This window comes from Pongo pygmaeus, chromosome 11 (genome assembly GCF_028885625.2).
Source record: "Pongo pygmaeus isolate AG05252 chromosome 11, NHGRI_mPonPyg2-v2.0_pri, whole genome shotgun sequence".
In the NCBI taxonomy this organism is placed as follows: Eukaryota; Metazoa; Chordata; class Mammalia; order Primates; family Hominidae; genus Pongo; species Pongo pygmaeus.
The window spans coordinates 77,578,657-77,597,164 of NC_072384.2; the positions used below are offsets into that span (position 1 = coordinate 77,578,657).

General features: G+C 37.5%; 1 protein-coding gene across 2 annotated transcripts in view; it reads right to left on the minus strand.

The window, feature by feature from the left end:
• Positions 1-18,508, minus strand: part of PDE11A (phosphodiesterase 11A) — a 466,208-nt gene that overhangs the window by 302,379 nt on the left and 145,321 nt on the right. The window lies entirely within an intron of this gene.

The window sequence follows — 18,508 nt, forward strand, 5'->3', positions numbered from 1 at the left end:
TTACTTCATTCATCTTAATGTCTGCAGAATATTCTAGGGGGTGGTTGTATCTGTTACTAGACATTGCCATTGTTTCTAATTTTTCTTTATTACAAATAATGCTGCTGTCAACTTTCTTACAAATAAATCTTCATGCACCTGGGCAATACTTCTGTTTGACAGTTTCCTAAAAGTGGAATTTTAAGGTTGAAGAATATATGCTCAAAAAATCTTAATTACTACTGCCAAATCATCCTCCAAAAAGGCTCTACCAATTTATACTCCCACTAACAGTAATCAGAGGATTCATTTACCCCAGCTCATACAACACTGGGTATTACCATTCTTTTAAAATCTTGTCTATCCGACAGATAAAATCAGTACTCATTTTTGTATTAACTGACATTTACTTGATGAATAGATTGAACGCTTTTCATAATCTGTTGGTTGTCTGTTTTTAAAATATGGCCTCTTTTGCTTATTTTGTTTATTTTTAAGTGGACATTCATCTATTACTTATTGCTCAGTAAGTACCCTTTATGTGCTAAGAATATTAAACATTTTTCATTTTCACAATTCATGAATCTTACCTGATAATCTCACTTGATAATCAAACAGTAATTGTCATCTGTTTGATACAATCCATTAGGCCTACAAGCTATGAGTGCTTTGTCTAAGATGAATAATATTATGGCTCAGTAAACTTGGCCTACTCCCTCTCACAGTGTGAAGAACTTTTACAAAGATATCTGCCTATATAACTCTGCCAAGGTTATTTTTATAAGCAGATTGACCTACATATATCATCCTGCCCATTTATTCCATCTGCCTTTGTAACTCACAGCTTCTGCAAAAAGTTGGTTTGAGCTACTGTTTGATCCAGGCATTCTTGAGTTTTAGTTATTAAGATCATTATGATTCCTCACTTACCCAGCACAGGTATAAATGCAGGAAGCTACACAATAGAGAAACTTAGTCAAGGTGTCAAGGTATCAACACCCTGAAATGCTAGAAAAATCTTATTATACCACAATGAACATACGAACATAAAATTTCCTCTTAGACTATTTTCTGATGAGAAATGCCTAAGTTTTTCTTTAAATTTGAAATGCATTCACATTATTTCCTCCTATTAGTAGCAGAAGGCTTTCTTTCACTGTCTCATTTATCAAACTCCTTCCTTTTTATAATTCCTGGTTCATAAAGTACAGGACATTATATAAAGGCAGAATCATACAGCATGTGGCCTTTTGTGTCTGGCTGCTTTCACTTTGCATGCTGTTTTAAGGGTCCATTTATATTGAAGATATATCAGTACTTTATTCCTTTTAAAATTTTGTTTTAAAGAAGTAGGTTTTTTTAGGGCAGTTTTAGGTTTACAGAAAAGTTAAGTGGAAAGTACAGGGATTTCCCATAGACCCTGCCCAACACACAGTTTCCCCTATTATTAACATCTTACATTAGAGTGGCACATTTGTTACAACTGATGAGTCAATAGTGACACATTGTTAACTAAAGTCCAGTCTACAAAGTTTACAATAGGTTCACTCTTTGTGTCACACATTCTGCGGATTTTGACAAATGTACACGTTCACCGTTACAGTATCATACAGAATAGTTTATTGCCCTAAAAACTCCCTGTGCTTCACCAGCTAATCTCTCCCTCCTTCTCCCCAAATCTCTGGCAACCACTGATCTTTTTACTGACTCTGTAGCTTTGCCTTTTCCAGAATGTCACATAGTTGGAATCACGCAGTATATATCCTTTCCAGATTGGCTTCTTTTACTTAGCAATATCCATTTAAGGTACCTCTACATTATTTCATGGCTTAGTAGTTAATTTCTTTTTATCACTGATTAATATTCCATTAACTGGATATACCCATGTTTGTTTATCCATTCATCTATTGAAGAGCATCTCAATTGCTCCCAAGATTTGACAATTATGAAAAAAAGCTGCTACAAACATTCATGTGCCAGTTTTTGTGTAGACATAATTTTTTGACTCATTTGGATAAATATCCAGGAATGCAATTGCTGGATTGCATGGTAAGCGTATCGTTAGCTTTGCAAGAAACTGCTAAGCTGTGTTCCAAAGTGGCTGTGCCATTTTGCATTCCCACCCTTTCCTATGTCTGGATCCTCCCTGTCCGTTCAAAGAAGGAGTGTTTCCCTTCATTTGGTATTGCTTCCACCTTCACTGTGTAATCTACATCTGCTTGGCTTCATGTCCTCACTTCCTGTCGTTTTGCTTACAGTTTTGCAGTCTTCAGAAATGGCTGGCTTGTGGCCTGTCTATGACATCCCAATTACCTGAACATGAAATACAACTATTCTACATTCTTATTTTCTGCAGCCTTTAACACTTGATCACCAGCTAGATATGAAACTTTGGCTTCCATGGACTATACACCCCTATTTAATCTTTTTCTATGTTTCTGACACTCATGTTCAAGTTATATTCCCGGGTTCAGTCTTTGGTCTTCTAACTGTCCCTTTCTACATTCTCTCTCTAAGGATTTATTTATTTCCACAATATAAGAATATTACAAAATAAAGTGGGTTGGCTATGCAAGAATTAACCTTTGAGCAAGAGTCAGACAAGACAACAAATTCAGTACTGCCACATATTTAAGACAGCTGAGAAGACTTCCTCCTTCTGCTCTTGAACTTTGGTCTGTCATGAATTCCCTCTGCCTCTGATTTCACTTTACTACATCCCTAACCCCACTTCTAATCAGTCACATCTGCTACCTTCCAGACCCACGTTTCAGTCTCTAATCCAGACACAGCTTGAGCTCTGAAAACATTTGCTTACTCTCTCTTATAGTCTAATTTTAGTATTCCTGGTCCTAGACTGAACTGAACTCTCAATTCAACCATAGTGACTGAACAGGCACCAAAGTCCCTTCCTTCTATCTGTGTCTTCAGCAGTTACCTCTGGAACGACTCTCAAAGTGGGCTCTCTAGTGCTGACATTTTCTCTGTGCTCTGGCTTCACATCACCAGGTGCCTAGCGGACATTTCAACTTGAAGGTTCTTTTTATTTTATTTTATTATTATTTTAATTATTTATTTATTTATGAGACGGAGTCTAGCTCTGTCGCCCAGGCTGGAGTGCAGCGGCACGATCTCGGCTCACTGCAAGCTCCGCCTCCCGGGTTCACCGCCATTCTTCTGCCTCAGCCTCCCGAGTAGCTGGGACTACAGGCGCCTGTCACTATGCCGGGCTCATTTTTTGTATTTTTAGTAGAGACGGGGTTTCATCGTGTTAGCCAGGATGGTCTTGAACTCCTGACTTCGTGATCCGCCCGCCTCAGCCTCCCAAAGTGCTGGGATTACAGGCGTCAGCCACCGTGCCCGGCCAACTTGAAGGTTCTTATACTACCACAAACTCAGCATTCCGAAACCAAGTTTATCATCTCAATTCCCTCTTTCTTCCAAAGAAAGAGGGCTTCCGCCTCCAAAACCACCCTATATGTGCCAAAAAAAAATAATAATAAAAATATTAAAGTTCAAATCACCCAATTCCAAATCCTGGGAGCCATCATTGATTGCTATCCAGATGTAGGCATAAGCAATTCAGGAGCTTTTGAAACTTCTGTTCCCATGGCCTTGATTTCCCCTGCTCCAGCACTGCCATCACTCACCATCTCTGGTAATAGTTCCCAGATCTCTCACCATTGCTGCAACAGTAGCCAAGATCCTCTCATCCTTGCAATGTGACAAGAACCCAGTAACCTTTGTTTTCCATCCAGAAAAGCTATAAATTTAAACACACTGACTATCCATCCCAACGTGCTCCATTGTCTTAACTTTTTAAAATGTAAGGTATAAATATGTCTTACACATATTAAATACTAGTCTTTTTCAAACTACATTTGTGTGAGCATTTTCATTCCACATATTATGAAATACATGTGGTATGAAATTCATACCACATACAGTATTTTTAAAAATCTCATTAGAAGCTCATCAGAAAGTATCTCCAATATTTAAGACTGTGGCTCAGCATTTTACAGACACTTTGGAAGATATATAATAATCTCAGGAAAAATAATAAGGAAATATAAAATTGCTATTTAGAGAAACACATGAGACCCAGAGGGGATTATTCTACTTATATATCTTTTTTTTTTAATTTCCAAAATAATTCATCATCCAAATGCAACACCAATGACATGGATAATAAACCATACTATTTTTTAATTTCCAGTAATATTCTCCAGTGGAGTTTAAAACAGAGAAGGCTATGAAAATATGCTTAGAGCATTAATATTTAATTAATGTAATAGTACCCTAAAATGAATATTATAAATGTAAAAGCCTTGATAAAATTCGTAAGTTGTATCTATGCAACTAAAACACAAAAGTGGTACCTAGTAAATTCAGGGCATTCTTAATGGATAGCCTTGAAGACTTAAAGAGCTTTAAAGGTTGGCCTAACAACAAACAAAACTTTGTGAAGGGCCAATCAATCATTTATTAACAAACTGGGGTATCAATCCAAAATAGCAGAGGGGAAACTGTCTACATGAGTCATCAGTAATTCGGCAAGATTTCTCATTTGGTATCCTAGAACAGTCTAGCTTACAAACTAAGATGCTAGCTTCGAAGCCAAAATACTTTATTGCCCCTATTCACAGTTTCTACTTTCCACCCATATTCAGTCTGTCTGCAACAGAGTCTCAGCCTTTCCTTTATTGCTTCCTTTCTCTTCATGGTTCAGCTATTTATTTTGAGGGCTCAATTACATACAAAGTAAGCAGAAAGAATAAATGATAAGCCTAAAGACAGCAGAAGGAAAGAATTAATTAAAATAAAAGCAGAAAATAGTAAATGAGAAAACAACCATTAGAATTGATAAATAAATCCAGAAATAGCTCATGTAGGGAAAAGCAATAAGGCAAATAAGTCACTAGCTAGTTTAATCAGAGGGGAAAAACCCCGAAAATATACTAAAACAGAAGTGATCAAGGAAATAGAGTCACAGCTACAGAAGAAAACGAAAAGAATTATAATAGACATTTTTTGCCATAATCTCAAACTTAAATATTTGCAAACCTGATGTAAACTTGTATATTTTAAGCAAAATATAAATTAACAAAACTGAATCAAGTTCTTCAAGAAGACCTGAGAATTTCTGAGTAAAATAGTCACCGCAGAAATAATAAGGAAACTTGTAAAAGACTGATTCTCAGAAAAGGGGCTAGTCCAAATGGCTTCACAGGCAAATTCTTTCAAATCTTCAAGAACAAGAAAATTCCTATGCTATTCAAACGATTCCAGAATCCAGAGAAGGAGACTCTCAAATATTTTTTGAAGACACATTATTTATTACTGGTAGCACATCATGATAAAAATAATGCAAAAATCAAACTTACAGAATAGATCCCTTATGAAAACAGATAAGAAACATCCTAAATAAAAATATTAGAAGATTTAACATCTTTTTTTTTTTTTTTTTTTTTTTTTTTTTGAGACAGAGTCTCGCTCTGTTGCCCAGGCTGGAGTGTAATGGCATGATCATGGCTCACTGCAACCTCCGCCTCCCGGGTTCAAGCGATTCTTCTGCCTCAGCCTCTTGAGTAGCTGGGACTATAGGCGTGCACCACCATGCCTGGCTAATTTTTTGTATTTTTTTTTTTTTTTCATTTTTATACAAGTCTTTTATTTCACATATACTTACAGATTTCTCTTGGTTATATATCTTGGGATAAAACTGCTGGCTCTTAGGTTATGCATTTATCCAAATTACGAGATATTTCCAAATGCTTTTCAAAACATATGCACCAGTTTTCACTTTGATCAGCATTGTATAACATTTGAAGTTATGCCACATCCTGGCCAACACAGAATATAGCTATAATATTTAATTTTAGCCATCCTAGTAAATGTCTGGTGGCATTGCACTGTTGCTCTACTTTGTATTTCCCTAGTGACTTATTAGATGAAGCCCCTTTACATGGCTTATTGACCATCCAGATGTCTTTTTTTTTTTTTTTAACTTTTTTTTTTTTTATTATTACTATTATCATTATTATACTTTAGGCTCTGTGGTACATGTGCGCAACGTGCAGGTAAGTTACATATGTATACATGTGCCATGCTGGTGCTCTGCACCCACCAACTCGTCATCTAGCATTAGGTATATCTCCCAATGCTATCCCTCCCCCCTCCCCCCACCCCACAACAGTCCCTGAAGTCTGATGTTCCCCTTCCTGTGTCCATGTGTTTTCATTGTTCAGTTCCCACCTATGAGTGAGAATATGCGGTGTTTGGTTTTTTGTTCTTGCGATAGTTTACTGAGAATGATGATTTCCAATTTCATCCATGTCCCTACAAAGGACATGAACTCATCATTTTTTATGGCTGCATAGTATTCCATGGTGTATATGTGCCACATTTTCTTAATCCAGTCTATCATTGTTGGACATTTGGGTTGGTTCCAAGTCTTTGCTATTGTGAATAATGCTGCAATAAACATACATGTGCATGTGTCTTTATAGCAGCATGATTTATCGTCCTTTGGGTATATACCCAGTAATGGGATGGCTGGGTCAAATGGAATTTCTAGTTCTAGATCTCTGAGGAATCGCCACACTGACTTCCACAAGGGTTGAACTAGTTTACAGTCCCACCAACAGTGTAAAAGTGTTCCTATTTCTCCACATCCTCTCCAGCACCTGTTGTTTCCTGACTTCTTAATGATTGCCATTCTAACTGGTGTGAGATGGTATCTCATTGTGGTTTTGATTTGCATTTCTCTGATGGCCAGTGATGGTGAGCATTTTTTCATGTGTTTTTTGGCTGCATAAATATCTTCTTTTGAGAAGTGTCTGTTCATGTCCTTTGCCCACTTTTTGATGGGGTTGTTTGTTTTTTTCTTGTAAATTTGTTGGAGTTCATTGTAGATTCTGGATATTAGCCCTTTGTCAGACGAGTAGGTTGTGAAAATTTTCTCCCATTTTGTAGGTTGCCTGTTCACTCTGATGGTAGTTTCCTTTGCTGTGCAGAAGCTCTTGAGTTTAATTAGATCCCATTTGTCAATTTTGGCTTTTGTTGCCATTGCTTTTGGTGTTTTTGACATGAAGTCCTTGCCCATGCCTATGTCCTGAATGGTAATGCCTAGGTTTTCTTCTAGGGTTTTTATGGTTTTAGGTCTAACATTTAAGTCTTTAATCCATCTTGAATTGATTTTTGTATAAGGTGTAAGGAAGGGATCCAGTTTCAGCTTTCTACATATGGCTAGCCAGTTTTCCCAGCACCATTTATTAAATAGGGAATCCTTTCCCCATTTCTTGTTTTTGTCAGGTTTGTCAAAGATCAGATACTTGTAGATATGTGGCATTATTTCTGACGGCTCTGTTCTGTTCCATTGATCTATATCTCTGTTTTGGTACCAGTACCATGCTGTTTTGGTTACTGTAGCCTTGTAGTAGAGTTTGAAGTCAGGTAGTGTGATGCCTCCAGCTTTGTTCTTTTGGCTTAGGATTGACTTGGGAATGCGGGCTCTTTTTTGGTTCCATATGAACTTTAAAGTAGTTTTTTCCAATTCTGTGAAGAAAGTCATTGCTAACTTGATGGGGATGGCATTGAATCTGTAAATTACCTTGGGAAGGATGGCCATTTTCATGATATTGATTCTTCCTACCCATGAGCATGGAATGTTCTTCCATTTGTTTGTATCCTCTTTTATTTCCTTGAGCAGTGGTTTGTAGTTCTCCTTGAAGAGGTCCTTCACATCCCTTGTAAGTTGGATTCCTAGGTATTTTATTCTCTTTGAAGCAATTGTGAATGGGAGTTCACTCATGATTTGGCTCTCTGTTAGTCTGTTATTGATGTATAAGAATGCTTGTGATTTTTGCACATTGATTTTGTATCCTGAGACTTTGCTGAAGTTGCTTATCAGCTTAAGGAGATTTTGGGCTGAGACAATGGGGTTTTCTAGATATACTATCATGTCATCTGCAAACAGGGACAATTTGACTTCCTCTTTTCCTACTTGAATACCCTTGATTTCCTTCTCCTGCCTAATTGCCCTGGCCAGAACTTCCAACACTATGTTGAATAGAAGTGGTGAGAGAGGGCATCCCTGTCTTGTGCCAGTTTTCAAAGGGAATGCTTCCAGTTTTTGCCCATTCAGTATGATATTGGCTGTGGGTTTGTCATAAATAGCTCTTATTATTTTGAGATACGTCCCATCAATACCTAATTTATTGAGAGTTTTTAGCATGAAGCGTTGTTGAATTTTGTCAAAGGCCTTTTCTGCATCTATTGAGATAATCATGTGGTTTTTGTCTTTGGTTCTGTTTATATGCTGGATTACATTTATTGATTTGCGTATATTGAACCAGCCTTGCATCCCAGGGATGAAGCCCACTTGATCATGGTGGATAAGCTTTTTGATGTGCTGCTGGATTCTGTTTGCCAGTATTTTATTGAGGATTTTTGCATCAATGTTCATCAAGGATATTGGTCTAAAATTCTCTTTTTTTGTTGTGTCTCTTCCAGGCTTTGGTATCAGGATGATGCTGGCCTCATAAAATGAGTTAGGGAGGATTCCCTCTTTTTCTATTGATTGGAATAGTTTCAGAAGGAATGGTACCAGCTCCTCCTTGTACCTCTGGTAGAATTCGGCTGTGAACCCATCTGGTCCTGGACTTTTTTTGGTTGGTAAGCTATTGATTATTGCCACAATTTCAGCTCCTGTTATTGGTCTATTCAGAGATTCAACTTCTTCCTGGTTTAGTCTTGGGAGGGTGTATGTGTCCAGGAATTTATCCATTTCTTCTAGATTTTCTAGTTTATTTGCGTAGAGGTGCTTGTAATATTCTCTGATGGTAGTTTGTATTTCTGTGGGATTGGTGGTGATATCCCCTTTATCATTTTTTATTGCATCTATTTGATTCTTCTCTCTTTTTTTCTTTATTAGTCTTGCTAGTGGTCTATCAATTTTGTTGATCCTTTCAAAAAACCAGCTCCTGGATTCATTAATTTTTTGAAGGGTTTTATGTGTCTCTATTTCCTTCAGTTCTGCTCTGATTTTAGTTATTTCTTCCCTTCTGCTAGCTTTTGAATGTGTTTGCTCTTGCTTTTCTAGTTCTTTTAATTGTGATGTTAGGGTGTCAATTTTGGATCTTTCCTGCTTTCTCTTGTGGGCATTTAGTGCTATAAATTTCCCTCTACACACTGCTTTGAATGCATCCCAGAGATTCTGGTATGTTGTGTCTTGGTTCTCGTTGGTTTCAAAGAACATCTTTATTTCTGCCTTCATTTCGTTATGTACCCAGTAGTCATTCAGGAGCAGGTTGTTCAGTTTCCATGTAGTTGAGCGGTTTTGAGTGAGATTCTTAATCCTGAGTTCTAGCTTGATTGCACTGTGATCTGAGAGATAGTTTGTTATAATTTCTGTTCTTTTACATTTATTGAGGAGAGCTTTACTTCCAAGTATATGGTCAATTTTGGAATAGGTGTGGTGTGGTGCTGAAAAAAATGTATATTCTGTTGATTTGGGGTGGAGAGTTCTGTAGATGTCTATTAGGTCCGCTTGGTGCAGAGCTGAGTTCAATTCCTGGGTATCCTTGTTGACTTTCTGTCTCGTTGATCTGTCTAATGTTGACAGTAGGGTGTTAAAGTCTCCCATTATTAATGTGTGGGAGTCTAAGTCTCTTTGTAGGTCACTCAGGACTTGCTTTATGAATCTGGGTGCTCCTGTATTGGGTGCATATATATTTAGAATAGTTAGCTCTTCTTGTTGAATTAATCCCTTTACCATTATGTAATGGCCTTCTTTGTCTCTTTTGATCTTTGTTGGTTTAAAGTCTGTTTTATCAGAGACTAGGATTGCAACCCCTGCCTTTTTTTGTTTTCCATTTGCTTGGTAGATCTTCCTCCATCCTTTTATTTTGAGCCTATGTGTGTCTCTGCATGTGAGATGGGTTTCCTGAATACAGCACACTGATGGGTCTTGAGTCTTTATCCAATTTGCCAGTCTGTGTCTTTTAATTGGAGCATTTAGTCCATTTACATTTAAAGTTAATATTGTTATGTGTGAATCTGATCCTGTCATTATGATGTTAGCTGGTTATTTTGCTCATTAGTTGATGCAGTCTCTTCCTAGTCTCGATGGTCTTTACATTTCGGTATGATTTTGCAGTGGCTGGTACCGGTTGTGCCTTTCCATGTTTAGTGCTTCCTTCAGGAGCTCTTTTAGGGCAGGCCTGGTGGTGACAAAATCTCTCAGCATTTGCTTGTCTGTAAAGTATTTTATTTCTCCTTCACTTATGAAGCTTAGTTTGGCAGGACATGAAATTCTGGGTTGAAAATTCTTTTCTTTAAGAATGTTGAATATTGGCCCCCACTCTCTTCTGGCTTGTAGGGTTTCTGCCGAGAGATCCGCTGTTAGTCTGATGGGCTTCCCTTTGATGGTAACCCGACCTTTCTCTCTGGCTGCCCTTAACATTTTTTCCTTCATTTCAACTTTGGTGAATCTGACAATTATGTGTCTTGGAGTTGCTCTTCTCGAGGAGTATCTTCATGGCGTTCTCTGTATTTCCTGAATCTGGATGTTGGCCTGCCTTGCTAGATTGGGGAAGTTCTCCTGGATAATATCCTGCAGAGTGTTTTCCAACTTGTTTCCATTCTCCCCGTCACTTTCAGGTACACCAATCAGACGTAGATTTGGTCTTTTCACATAGTCCCACAGTTCTTGGAGGCTTTGCTCGTTTCTTTTTATTCTTTTTTCTCTAAACTTCCCTTCTCGCTTCATTTCATTCATTTCATCTTCCAGGGCTGATACCCTTTCTTCCATTTGATCGCATCGGCTCCTGAGGCTTCTGCATTCTTCACGTAGTTCTCGAGCCTTGGTTTTCAGCTCCATCAGCTCCTTTAAGCACTTCTCTGTATTGGTTATTCTAGTTATACATTCTTCTAAATTTTTTTCAAAGTTTTCAACTTCTTTGCCTTTGGTTTGAATATCTTCCCGTAGCTCAGAGTAATTTGATCGTCTGAAGCCTTCTTCTCTCAGCTCGTCAAAGTCATTCTCCGTCCAGCTTTGTTCCGTTGCTGGTGAGGAACTGCGTTCCTTTGGAGGAGGAGAGGTACTCTGCTTTTTAGAGTTTCCAGTTTTTCTGCTCTGTTTTTTCCCCATCTTTGTGGTTTTATCTACTTTTGGTCTTGATGATGGTGATGTACAGATGGGTTTTTGGTGTGGATGTCCTTTCTGTTAGTTTTCCTTCTAACAGAAAGGACCCTCAGCTGCAGGTCTGTTGGAGTACCTGGCCGGCCGTGTGAGGTGTCAGTCTGCCCCTGCGGGGGGGTGCCTCCCAGTTAGGCTGCTCGGGGGTCAGGGGTCAGGGACCCACTTGAGGAGGCAGTCAGCCTGTTCTCAGATCTCCAGCTGCGTGCTGGGAGAACCACTGCTCTCCTCAAAGCTGTCAGACAGGGACATTTAAGTCTGCAGAGGTTACTGCTATCTTTTTGTTTGTCTGTGCCCTGCCCCCAGAGGTGGAGCCTACAGAGGCAGGCAGGCCTCCTTGAGCTGTGGTGGGCTCCGCCCAGTTCAAGCTTCCCGGCTGCTTTGTTTACCTAAGCGAGCCTGGGCAATGGCGGGCGCCCCTTCCTCAGCCTTGCTGCCGACTTGCTGTTTGATCTCAGACTGCTGTGCTAGCAATCAGCGAGACTCCGTGGGCGTAGGACCCTCTGAGCCAGGTATGGGCTATACTCTCCTGGGGCACCGTTTCCTAAGCCCGTCGGAAAGGCACAGTATTCGGGTGGGAGTGTCCCGATTTTCCAGGTGCCGTCTGTCACCCCTGGAAAGGGAACTCCCTGACCCCTTGCGCTTCCCGAGTGAGGCAATGCCTCGCCCCTGCTTCGGCTGGCGCACGGTGCACTCACCCACTGACCTGCGCCCGCTGTCTGGCACTCCCTAGTGAGATGAACACGGTACCTCAGATGGAAATGCAGAAATCACCCGTCTTCTGCGTCGCTCGCGCTGGGAGCTGTAGACCGGAGCTGTTCCTATTCGGCCATCTTGGCTCCTCCCCCCAATTTTTTGTATTTTTAATAGAGGTGGGGTTTCACCATATTGGCCAGGCTGGTCTTGAACTCCTGACCTCGTGATCCACCCACCTTGGCCTTCCAAAGTGTTGGGATTACAAGCATGAGCCACCGCGCCTGGCCAGAAAATTTAATATCTATACATATCTGTATATTAGAAAGTTGAATTTAGCCAAATATTAAAAAATGAAACATGACTAAGAATTTATATTTAGAATAAGCTGATTGTTCAATGTTTCAAGATCAATTATTCCAAACTTTCATATTAACTTTTAAAGGAAAAAAATGATCATCTTAATATTCTAAAAGGTCATTTGATAAAATCCAATACCCAATGGCTATAAAATTAATAAGTTATAATGGGTATTAAATAATTTTTTAATGGAAAAACATGCCATATTTCTCAATAAAAAGATATTGAATCAATATTAAAAAGATATCAATTACCTCTCCAAATTAATCTATAAATTTTATTCTAGTGAAACGTAGAATGATACTTTTGGAATTTAAAAAAAAAGGTAATTCTAAAATTCAAATGAAATGAAAAATGTTTAACAATAGTCAATATTAAATGAAACGAGAAATAAGAGGAACCAGTTGTAAGGTTATGATGACCAAAACAGAATAGTACTAAGGACATAATAATCATGCAACTTAAAGGAACAGAAGTCCAGAACAAAATACATAAAATAAGTTCATATGTAAGAAAAGGATGGTTTCATCAATAAATCGTGTTGGGACATAGTTCATCATTTAGAAAAAAGCCTAAAAATTAGAAAATCCTTTTTGAAAAAGCCCAGGGAAATTAAAGACAGAATAAAAATATATAACTATAAAAGCCATAGGGGAAATATGGTAAACATTTACATAGTTCTTCATTGTGAAAGGCCTTTCCAACCATACCCTATACGTGGAAATTATATGAGAGACTTCACACTCATTTAAAATTGAAAACATCTATATCTCAATATGTAAAATAAATTAAAAAGCAAAACACACTGGGAAAATTATTTGCAATGTTTATGATACTTATGAACATCTAAGTAGGAAAAAATCAGAAAAAAACACCTCAAAAATGGTCAAAAGATATAAACAGGAAGTTTACCAAAAAGAAACCCAAATAGCTAAAATAAGAACAAAAAGTGTTCAGGACACTAACTATCAAACAAATATAAATAAAAATAACAATGAGCTATCAGATTTCTCCTACTATATTGACAAATATTATCATTAAAATTAATCCCCAGGGCCAATAATAATATGGGAAAACAAGCATTCTCATATAATTATTGAGGGAGATTCATTGGTGCAACAATTCTGAAGAACAGTTTTGCAAAATATATAAAATGCCTTTAAAAAGTACAGGCCCTTTGTTTTCACAATTCTATTCTTAGAAATTTATTTATTATTTATTATCACCATGAGTACTATTTATTATACTTAAAAATAGTGAAGATGGTAAATTATATATGTATATTTTGCTTCAATCAAAAAATTGTTTTGGGCCAGGCGCGGTCACTCATGCCTGTAATCCCAGAACTTTGGGAGGCCAAGACAGGCGAAGCACGAGGTCAGGAGATCCAGACCATCCTGGCTAACACAGTGAAACCCTGTCTCTACTAAAAATACAAAAAATTAGCTGGGCGTGGTGGCAGACGCCTGTAGTCCCAGCTACTCGGGAGGCTGAGGCAGGAGAATGGTGTGAACCTGGGAGGCGGAGCTTGCAGTGAGCCGAGATCGTGCCACTGCACTCCAGCCTGGGCAACAGAGCGAGACTCCATCTCAAAAAAAAAAAAAAAATTGTTGCAAAAATAACTTTTTTTTTTTTAGAATTAGGAAAGAAACCATATTGTACAAGGTTTTTTTTTAAATTGACAGTATCCCGAACATCACAAGATCCAGAAATGTAGCATATTTGTATTAATTTTTCCAAATTTTTGATAGCATGCTTTTTTATTGCCTCTGCATGTAACTATAATTTTTAATATTATTTTCCTATAGATATACAGAAAATAATTCCATTTTCATTAGCATATTGATACAAATGAGCTTTATATTATTTATGATGGGATGCATAATACATACAACTTTACCCAGAGACACATTTCCTATTTGCACTACTAGTACTGGTTTGTGTCCTACAAATGCAGGAATTCCAATAAATTATATTTTGCATAATTCTCATCTAAAAGCAAAAAAAAAAAAAGAGAGAAAAAAAGCATGTTTATCATGGCATATGCTGCATTTTTGAGTATGCTCCTGATAGGAGAGCATAAAACTTCTATTTGAATAGGCATCTATGAAAAACCACATTTTACAAGTCTGATTGGAAGATTTTTTTTCCATAGACTAGTTTCTGACTTCGCACATTTCAAACCTTGTTTCTTCTTCACTATACATATTCTTCCAGACCCACATACCATAGACCACTTTCATATCAAAATGCAACCACTGACCTTGTATATCTGCATCAAGATGTTGAGTGAACTAGGATGGTGAGCAAAAGAGTATTCAGAAAAGCTGTTCCTACAGCATAAAGCTAGCAACAACTTTCCACAGAAGGGACTGGAAACCATAAAAATTATCCTACTAAACTCAAATTAAAGGTATCTACAGCTGGACTTCTTCCCTAGCTACATCCCAAGAATGTCTGTGGCCTGATGAATGGGGAAATCTGACAGACAGGAAGCTGGAAGGGAAAAAGAGTTATCTCAGATGAATATCATTAAAATACTTACTTTTGTTGACTTTACAAAACTTTCCTCCTTCTCATGTTCTTTTGCAGAATGATTTTTTTCCCATCTGACTTACTTTTTAGCATTCCTTGAGGCTTGATTCTGAGACTTCCTATCTCACTCTCCTCTCCTTCTAAAAAATCTTATCTACAATACTGGATTAAATTGCCCTCTGCATGCATGACTCTCAAGTTTATATTTCTAACCCAGTTTACCCGCTTGAGTCTAAGATCTGTGTGTATCCAACAGCTTACTCAATATTTTCACTTAGATGTCTCAAAAGCACCTCAAATACTTTATGTCCAAGACAGAACTCATAATTAAACACCCTCTTGAAGAGTTAATGGGTGCAGCACACCAACATGGCACATGTATACATATGTAACAAACCTGCACGTTGTGCACATGTACCCTAAAACTTAAAGTATAATAATAATAATATTTAAAAAAAGAGAATATATAACAACAACAAATAATAATAATAATAATAATTAAACACCCTCAACCACTTATTTCTCTTCCAAGAGGAGTATATCTTAGTGAAGGTACCATCTTGCCACAAAGGGCTGAACCCAAAAACCTAAAGCCATGTCCCATACCCAACATCACCGAGTCCAGCTAATTTTACCTGTTAGTTATGTCTCAACATTGTCTGCTTCCTTTAATCATCACTTCCCACTCCCTCACCCCCATCCCAATCCAAGCTACCTTTCTGGGTGTTCCACGGCTTCCTATGGCTTAGAGGGCCTACACTCAAAGCCCTTCATAATCTATTCCCAACACACAGTGGACTTTTCTTGACCCATCTTCCAGCACTCTTCTCCCTCTACATTTCTTGTATTCCAGTCACAATAGATTATCCATGCCCATGTACAACTAAGTTGTATACCTATGTCTTTGTTCATCATAATTCCCTCATTCTAGAACCTTCTTGCCTACTCTGTGCATCTGTCAGACTCTACTTATTTTACAAGGACCAGTTCAAATATCTCAATAAAATCTTTCTGGACTTTTCAATTTGCTCTACCATTTTCTCTCTGCACTCTCCTCACTCCACCAAAGAAATGGCACTTTATATGCTTTTATAGCTCTAATGCTTTTATAGCTCTTTGTACATACCTCTAATGCAGTACTTTTATATTAAATATTTTTAATTTATTAATTTATTATTTATTTTCATCTAATTTTTTTAAAAAATACAGGGTCTTGCTCTGCTGCCAAGGCTGGAGTGCAGTGGCACAGTCACAGTTCATGGCAGACTTGACGTGAGAGGATCACTTGAGCCTAGGAGTTTCAGGTTGCAATGGGCTATGATTGTGCCACTGCACTTTAGCCTGAGTGACAGAGCAAGGCTCTGTCTCTCCCCCAGCAAAAAAAAAAAAGGAGAAAGAAAAGAAAAGAAAGTACAGGGGTAGGGTTAGCTTCAGTAAGTGATGAATAAGATCTTGAATGAGGTCATTAAAATTCTGACCCATCCTCCTTTCATCTCAGCTGTCCCTCACTCTCATTGACCTAAATTGGGTCACGTGGTCATTGTTGACCCAATCTCTGAGGCCAAAGAAAACCAATCCTCTAGTAGACTTAGCCAGAACTTAGCCATATGCCCATGATTGAGCTTTGAGTAGAACCAACAAAGACTAAGAGGTGGGGACAAGATAGTTCTCTAGAGGAAAATCAAGTCCTCCTATCAAGATGCTGGAGGACTATCAAGATAATATCAAGATAATAAATGTACACAAATATAAAGTTATTTGAGAAAGTTATAATTAACCTTCATTTCAGGCAGAATTCTCAGTGTTACTTATTTAGATTTCATAAAATTTGAAATCTACTTCTAAAAATATTCCGGAATTCTTAAGAATGTTAGGCTGATGTTTTTGAACACCTAGCACAGAGTGGTGGCTCCAGCAATATATGTTAAATAAATAAAAGAATCAATTAATAAATAACACAGTCTGTAAGAGGTCTAAAATAATGTATAAAAAATGTCATATATAAAGACATATATTCACCAGGTCAAGAAACCCAGATATCTGCTTTACTCTAAAGTGTAATTTATTATTTAATGAGTAAGCAAGTTGGACACAGCTTGTGTTGGCTTAAAGAAACATTATTTCCTTTAAAAGAAATAGTTCAGAATATGAGCCATGGCTTTAAATTCTTGTCTTCACTTACTAAAATAAATGTAATATGATCATATATGAACCCAAATTGTATTTTGGATTTATATTGATATATTATAGCATCCATGGCCATGATAAAATCAGAGCCTGACCTAAGCTGACACTACGGAAATGCTGACTACCAAGTAGAGTTTTGCCTGAGCCAAAAGCAATGATGCCTATTTGTATTGGTCTTAAAGGGCAGAAATTTTCCTTACGAATATCTCTGGCAGACTAACTCTTGCAAGTTAGTTTGATTCCATGACTTCTCTAACACTTATTCATGGCCACAAGAGCTAGAGAAGGCCATCAACTCAAGGAATTTATAAGATCCAGTGTCAAATCATGAAGAGAAAGTGAACTCCTTGATATCAGAGTCAATATTTTATTTATTTTTCTCTCCTTCTAAAACAGGGCACAATCTCTGGTACAATGTTTCTCAAGAAATAATTCTTGAATTGACATGCACACATACACACAAATATATAACTTTATGGCTTTATATGTTGATTCACATTCTGCCGGCTGTTAAGCTTTCTTTAGGCACAATCACTTACCAAAGGAGAATGTGGGGCAGATCTTCCCATACACACAGCTACCAAGAAGCTTACAAGGCAGGCGTGGGTTGGGGTAGATAGAGGATCAACTTTTACATTATGCAGTCTTTTCTTGTATACAATCTTCCCTATTCTTTGAAGAACAAAACCTTGAAAAACTAAACTGTGTTCTTTTAAGTCAACATGGAAGATCAATAAAAAAATGAAATCTTTTTTCTTCAGGACACTCGCTGGAGTTTGCAGGGGAACCTGAGTGTTGCAGAGGGGGAGAATCAGGACAAGGCTAGCCAACTTTCCTCTGCAAGTGCTACCAGCCTGGGTTCTCTCACAGTCACCCAAATCTCCTTCCTCCATTTGAAGAAGAATAGGAAAGCAGCAAAAATTCTCTCTAAATATATATCAATTTAGAAAGATAATAAAGATAGTAGAAACCAAAACAAATAAACAATTCCTGTCATTGGAAGCATTATTTGTGTAAATTCCACATTAGACTCAGCACTAATCTTATTTTGCCAACATCTCATAGATAGCCATTCTCAATATATGCTTTAAGCTAATTTCAGAAGTGTTTTTTCATTTTCTAGGAAAAAAAAAGATTCTTGATTTATCATCTGTACTTCTACTAAATTTTTTTAAAGTTAAAAAGGAATTTATGTTTTCCTTCTTGATTTCATGATACTTTAGGGAAAGTTTATAGCAAAATACTAGCTTCAGATGTTCTTATCTGTACTCTTACTGTCTCAGAAACAAATTCTATGTCTAAAAGAATCAGCTTAAGGCACTGGTTCACTGATACATAACTCAATATCTCCTCAATCTTTATGTTATAATTCAGTAGATAGAACACAAATAAGCAAGTAAGAAATTAAGGCACTGAGGGCAAACAGCTCTAGGGAGTAAAATATGAAGCTCACAAATAAGAGATGCAGCAAGTTTCAGATTTTGGTTTGAAAGGTTTAAAGGAAAGGATTGCTTCTCAGATATGCTCCAAAGAGGAGTTGATAATTTCATAGTA